Here is a 6,808-nt window from a genome sequence, read left to right on the forward strand (position 1 = left end):
TGTTTACTAGGTTTGATTTCTGTCTTGTCAGAGGTTCTCCTTCCTTGTCTGCACATTGCTAAGAATGGGAGCTTAAAACTGATGGGAAACTTTAAGCATGCTGACTTTGAGCTTCACACTATGGTGCACTTACTAGGCATTTCTTGGCCAAATCTAGTCTTAAGGTCTTTAGTTCTGTCTTCTTGGGGTGGCCAGGGTCCCCCAGGGAAGGCTCTTTCAAGCTGCTGCCTGAAGGGTAAAGGCCTGGCTGCCCAGGGAGGGAAGACGGTTGGGGGTCTCTGTTTTCACCTTGTATGCAATCGCTTCATCCTCTGAGTCAGACACTGGCCCAAAGCCTCCCTGTTTTTACCATCTTCAGAGAACAAATCTCCCATATTCAGCTAGACTTGGAAAGAAGGAGTTGCTCAATAGTGTGAAGTAGGGAAGGAAGTACAGGCATCTCATGGCTTCTCAAGCGACTGTGACTTAGAGCTCAGGGTTTTAGCCTTTATGGCCGATGCTGCACGTCTCTGTTGCCGTCAGCTCCTGCTATTCTGTTTCCCTGATCTATTCATAACGGAGAGAGACTTGTTGATACCTCACACCGTAATTATAGATTTGTCCCGTTTTCCCCGTAGCTCTATTGCTTTTTGCTTTAAATGCTTTTAGGCTATTTTATTAGGTGCATATTAATTTAAAATTGTCACATCTTTCTGGTGAATTTAACTTTTATTTTACTAAACATTGTCATCATTTTAGTATTACTGCATAGTGGCCATCTCTGCCCTTAATAGTGATTTTTGTCTTAAAGTTCAGTTATTAATATAAATATACTACCTTTCTTCTGTTCTGTATTTTTTAAAAAGATTTTATTTATTTATTTTTAAAGAGTGGGGAAGGGGGGAAGAAAGAGAGGGAGAGAAACATCCATGTGTTAGAGATACATCTACGGGTTGCCTCTCACATGCCCCCATCAGAGGACCTGGCCCACAACCCAGACATGTGCCCTGATCAGGAATTGAACTGACAACCTTCCAGTTCACAGGCCGGCGCTCAGTCCCCTGAGCCACACCAGCCAAAGCCATTGGAACCATTTTTAAGGGTGCAGTTTTGTGACATTAAATACATTTACACTGTTGTGTAACCATAATCATCATCCACCTCCAGAACTTTTTCATCTTCCCAGACTCTGTACCTACTAAACAAATATTGTCACCCTTCCGTGCTTTAGTTTCTATTCTTGCATTTTACAGACCTTATAAGTCTATGTTCTGTACCTCTTTTTAAACTTCTTTTTCATATTTCCCATCTCTGTGTGTGACTCTCTGTGCCGCTTTCTGATGACTTCCTTAGTGATGCGGACAGCGGCCCGCAGTGTCTGAGGCATTGTGGCTGAGATGAGGCAAATTCACACGGACTACCGAGTCCTGTGGAGGAAAAGGGACGGCATGGCCACTCTCCCAAGAGAACAGCACACAGACCCTTGCCTGGAGAGGCTCTTATTGCTTTTCTGGGCACATTACATTGAGGATGGTCCTCATTTACTATGCACAGGTTCACTTTAAGTGGTTACCTTTTACAGAAAACAAAGGAGAGGCTGTTGCTAATTATGTCAAAAAAGTAGGATATTTGCAAATGTAAAGGGAAAAGTGGTTGAACTGATTACATTTGCCCTTGGAAGGTTTAGCATAGATTTTAGGAAGTAACTTTAAAGATATGCAATAAACATTTGCTGCCTCAAATCAGGGTGAGGGAGTTTTAGCAAAAAGCAAGTCTTAAAGCAGCCTAGCAATGCAGGCCTGACTCTCCATGGGAGAACCTGTCTGTGGGCGTGGATCCTGTGTGCCGGACCTTGCTTTCCATGGGCCTCTCTGAGTGGGAGCTGGGCCCACGCCACACAGAACGGTCTCCTGTACCTTAGCCATATCTTCCAGGACTCTAATGCTCTCTTTAGCTGTGTCTAGTCTATTTAATCCATGGTTGTATGTGTGTGTGTGTGTATCTATATATCTATATCAATCATTTGGCCATTTAAAAATTTTCTTGGTTCTCCTTGATAGTCTCTTATTGCTTATTTATCTTAAATTCATACGTGACCTTTCTATGTTATGTAAGGACCTGAATGCCGGAAGTCCTGTAGCCTGTTAATCGGTTGTGCATCCTTTCCGCTGATTCTTACTCCTAGTGGCTAGCCTCCACCTGTGCTGGTGGTATCTGTTTGTGAGCTCATTGACTCGTATTAACCAGTGGGAATCCTTCATACTTAAAGTTGGACACTTTCCTCCAAAGGGCATTTGCATCTGCTTCTGCCAAGAGCCAGGGGGTGCCACCAACACGGGACACTTGAGCCCTCCTCGAGGGTCCTGGTTCAATGTAGTTGCCCAAGATTCAACTTGCCCTCCTCCTTCTGGCCAACCTCCCAGCTTCGTTCTCACTTTCCTTTGTGGGCTAGAAAGTGATTTTTGGAGATCTTGTTAGACAACAGGGCCTCAGAGAACTGTGGCCTCTCTTTCCAGGACGTCCTTTTTCTGTACTAGGAAAGTTCCCCACTGCTCCAAGTCCACCGCATCACTGAAAGCAGAAATTCTTCAGTCCTTTCTACACACACGCATAGGAGACATGTCATTTTTGGATGGGTAAATCTGATCATATTAGACTCCTGCTGAAACCCTTCCATGACTCCCCTTTGTCCTCCAGTTCCACGTTCGAACTCCTGACCTAGCATACAAGGTCCCATGTGACCTAGACCCTGGTGCCCTTACCAGACTCATTTCTATCAATGGTCCCCCTTTCATACTCCCACACTCTTCTCCTGGGGACATTTCCAAGATTTCAAGTCTAGGTTCAGAGTTCCTTGAGGAACTTCCCATCCCTATACCTGCTGCAAGCGTTGTAACTAGATATCCGAATGCCTCCTACTTACCCCTCTCCCAAACCGTACACGTCATGTGTACAGAAACAATGTCTGGTCCACCATTATCTCCTCAGCACCTGGCACAGGTGTTCATTAAATGTTTGTTGAATGAATGAATGAGTGGACATATTTATTTAGCACTCAGTCTTTTTCATCTTGGTTTTTGTGAATTCTTTATATATTAAAGATCTTAACACTTTGCCATTTGCTGGGAATATCTTCCCCAAGCTATTCGCCTTTTAATTTTCATTAATTTTTGGAGAAGGGAGGAACTTAGAGAACTTTTAAATTCTAAAGTAAACAGATCTATTGATTTTTCTTTTGAGGACTCTTCAAACGCTTCTAAGTTTAGCAAGTCTGTTCCTCTCCGGAAATTAGTAAGTGTTCACTTGTATTTTCCGTGCACACTGCTGTCGATTTTATCTCCCAAAAGCAGGGCTCCAATCACATCACTCTTCTGCTCAAGGTCTCCTGGGAGCCTTCAGAATAAAGTCCAAACTCTTTAAGTTGACCTCTGAGGCTTTTCATGATTCATCTTGAGCCTGCCCATCCAGTCTCTTCTTTACTGTCCCCAAATCGGCTTAAGCTCTATCAAGGGAAGGGTTGACTCCTCTGAGTCTCTGCCCGTCTCTGCCTGTCTCTGCCCCATCTCCAAGCCTTTGTACCTGATGGTGCCTCTGCATAGAATGCCCACCTTCCATCTCTATTTTTTTCATGTCTATATAATTAAATTTTGCTGTTTCTTCAAGGCCTCCTTTTTCCAAAGAGCCTCACCTTACCCTTCCTCCCAAGAAAGTAAATGTCAGAGGCATAAAAACATGAGTTTTGGAGTCAGACAAACCTGGATTAAAACCCTAAGTCCATCAGTTGTTCACTGTTGCCAAATTATTTGAGCTTTCCAAGTCTCAGTGCCCTCATCTTTCATATGAGAACAGAAGGGGACCACGTCCGGTGGTTGCGAGGGGGAACTAAGTCTGACGTCAAATGTAAATGTCCCAGCATGGTCCCGGCCCCACTCCACATTCTGCCGTTTGGAAGAGAGTCCCCGGGTTTGGGGTGGGGGAGAGGGTATGTCTACCCTCCCCCTCTAGTCACGTCTGCCCCCTGAAGGTTTGACTGGTTCTCAAATTCCATTAGGTGCCTTAGCTTTCCTGCTTGGGAGCTGGGAGTGAGCAAATAGGTTCCACCCCAGGCATCCAGCCCGGGCCCTCAAGCACCTTGGTGGGACTCCCATATCCATTTGGGCCAAAGGAATCTCCTCCTTTGAGCTCTAATGGTTTTGTCGCTGGGAAATTTTTAAGTCCCCAAAGGGGCCCACTGGCATCCCCTGGCCCTTACCATCAGCACCCACAAATACGACGATTTGAGGACAGCAGTGGTAACTCTCCAATTTTAAGGTGAGAAAACCGAGGCTCAAACTCTTCCACACAGTTGGGTCGAGGACTTGAGCTTCTCAGCCCTACTCAAGGGGCTTGGGGAGGCCTGGGCAGCTGTGGTGGAGAATCTGGGGTAGCTCTGGCCCCAGAGTAGGGGATCGCTCCTGAACCCTGGCTTTCAGGGCCTCCACAAGTGGGTTGAGGCTGGCGGGGAGCTCAGCACCTCAGCATCAGGTGTGTTCTCTTTGTGAACCCAGAGTACCGCCGTTGAGTAGTGGTCATTTGGGGAAGAGCAAGGGCGATGACCGTTCCCTGGCTGGGTGTCTGTGTGTCTGGGCCTGGGAATGAGAGTAGGGACAGCCTGGGCAGTGAGAAAAGCAAGCTCCAGATCAGGAACCTGGATTCTGGCCCAGCTGCACACCCACCTGGGGAGAATGCCTGCCCCCTCTGGGCCTTAACTGCCCCACATGTAAAGTAGCAATGGTGGCAGATGGAATCATCTTTATCATGGAGCTTAACATTCTCAAAGCGCTGTCCTGGGCCGGGCCCTTCCTGGAGCCCAGGCCTGACTTCACCAGGTTGGCCCTATCAGCTCTCTGACACCATTCGGCTGCCTCCACCCTCTGCCTTGTCCTTGCTCCAGGGGTCTGGGCCTCACGCCAGTGCCCCACCACCCTGGGACCGGGTGGGCAGTGTCTTGGTCAGTCCTGAGAGGGGAGCCTCCAGGCCCACATTTCACTTCTTGAGCCTCTTCCCCTTTCCCTGAAGCCAGCATCCTCTCCTCCCCTCCTGAAATCTGAGCTCAGAGATCCAGGGGGGACTCTCTCCTTGCAAAACATTCCATCTAGTTGTCCAAACACTCTGCACAGCTGGTGGAGGGAGGGGCGGCCAGAGCCAGGCTTTTGGGAGCCTTGTGGGAGCCCTTGGGCTATTGGACTTCACGAAGTCCTCGCTGGGAGGGCCAGCCCTGGCTGCCCAGAGGGGATTCACAGGGCCCAGAGGGTGAGGGAAGAGCCCCCAACACACACCCTGGCACTTATGGGCTTGCCCAAGGCTCTGGAGGGGAAGGTCCGGGTTTTCTGGGCCAGGTGTGCATCAGACTCCTGCCTGCTGGCTCAGAGGTGGCTGAGCAGCCCGGGGCAGGCAGCCTTGTGAGCCTCCCCTCGTGACTAGACTGACTGGGGTGGGGGTGAGGGGAGGCAGGGAATGATGCTGAGATAGCATCCCCGGAGGTGACTTCGCGACTTCAGGCAGCAGCTTTTACTGGCAGCCAGTCTCAGACCTGGCTGCTTCTCGCCTCCGACTCACGCGTGACCTGGGACAAGTCTCTGAGCCTCATTTTCTTTACCTGCAACAGGAAGGGGTCGGGCCTCTTCTGGTTCTGATTTTTCTAAGAAGGCACAGCCAAGGATAAGACCCTCACAGCTCCCCGTTCAGCACTAGCTGTGCCTGAATGTCCAGAAAGTAGCAGTTTCCTATACAGTTCCCAAAGCAACTCTGACTCAGTTTCCCCCCGATGGCTGGGGCTCGTCAGGGGAAGGACTGTGTGTCATATACTGTACCACCAGCTAGACGGAGCCACTTCCCCTCCTGCCATGTTGGGGTGATGGGGAGAACCCCGTTTTCACACATCCTGTTTTCCATTAATTGTTTCCAGGTGGGCCCAGAGGTTGCCCTGCAGAGGAAGGTCGAGGCACCGAAGAATTTAACAGGGGGATCAGTGAAGAGCAAAAACAGGAAGGAGGTGGGAGCAAGCCATGGAAAATTCATCGCCAGGAAAGGGAGGCCAGCATCTGGTTTGCATTAGGCTGAGAGAGCTTGGAAGCCCAAAGCCTGAGTGGAAGATATTGTTATCCGCAGGCGGGTGGGCGGGCAGGGTGTGACTGCTAGTCAGGAACTGGCAGCTTCTCCCCAGCGGGAACTCAGGCACTGACAGGAAAGAAGAGGGAAGGCAGGGGCGAAGGGGACAGGAAAGGCTCGCTGTGGCAGACACGTCACAAATGTTACCTTCTTAGCTGTTCACAACGTCACAGGGGAGAATTGTTCCCATCTTATAGATGCGGGAACTGAGTCCCAGAGACGTTAAGTGACTTGCCCAAGGTCACACAGCCAGAGAATGGCAGGACTAGAATGAGAATTCTGGCCGAATGAGACAGGGTAAGACATTCAACCCCTCCCGGGTGGATTGAGGCTGACCGTGTGCCGGGCGAGGGGACACTGAGGATTTGGTGATGAGTGGGGGGCCAGCCTCTGCCCGTGGGTGACTCAGTGCTTGCGGGTGTCCAACCGTGCCATGGGGCACTCGTCATGACACAAGGCGGACCGTGTGTCTGAGGGCTGGAGCCCGCTGCCCGCAGAGGAAGAAAGCAAATCCCAAGGGAAGGCTTCCAGGAGGAGGGGGTAGGAGCGAAAGAGAAATCTATCAGCAGGGCGGGATGGGGTGGAGGCTGCAGAAAGAGGGATTAAGGAGAGGAAGGAGAGGTTGTAACTGGGGGAAAGCGGCTGGCCTGGTGAGCTGTAGAGGGTGAAATTCCATTTC

The sequence above is a fragment of the Desmodus rotundus genome, chromosome 5, assembly GCF_022682495.2.
Source record: "Desmodus rotundus isolate HL8 chromosome 5, HLdesRot8A.1, whole genome shotgun sequence".
NCBI lineage: Eukaryota > Metazoa > Chordata > Mammalia > Chiroptera > Phyllostomidae > Desmodus > Desmodus rotundus.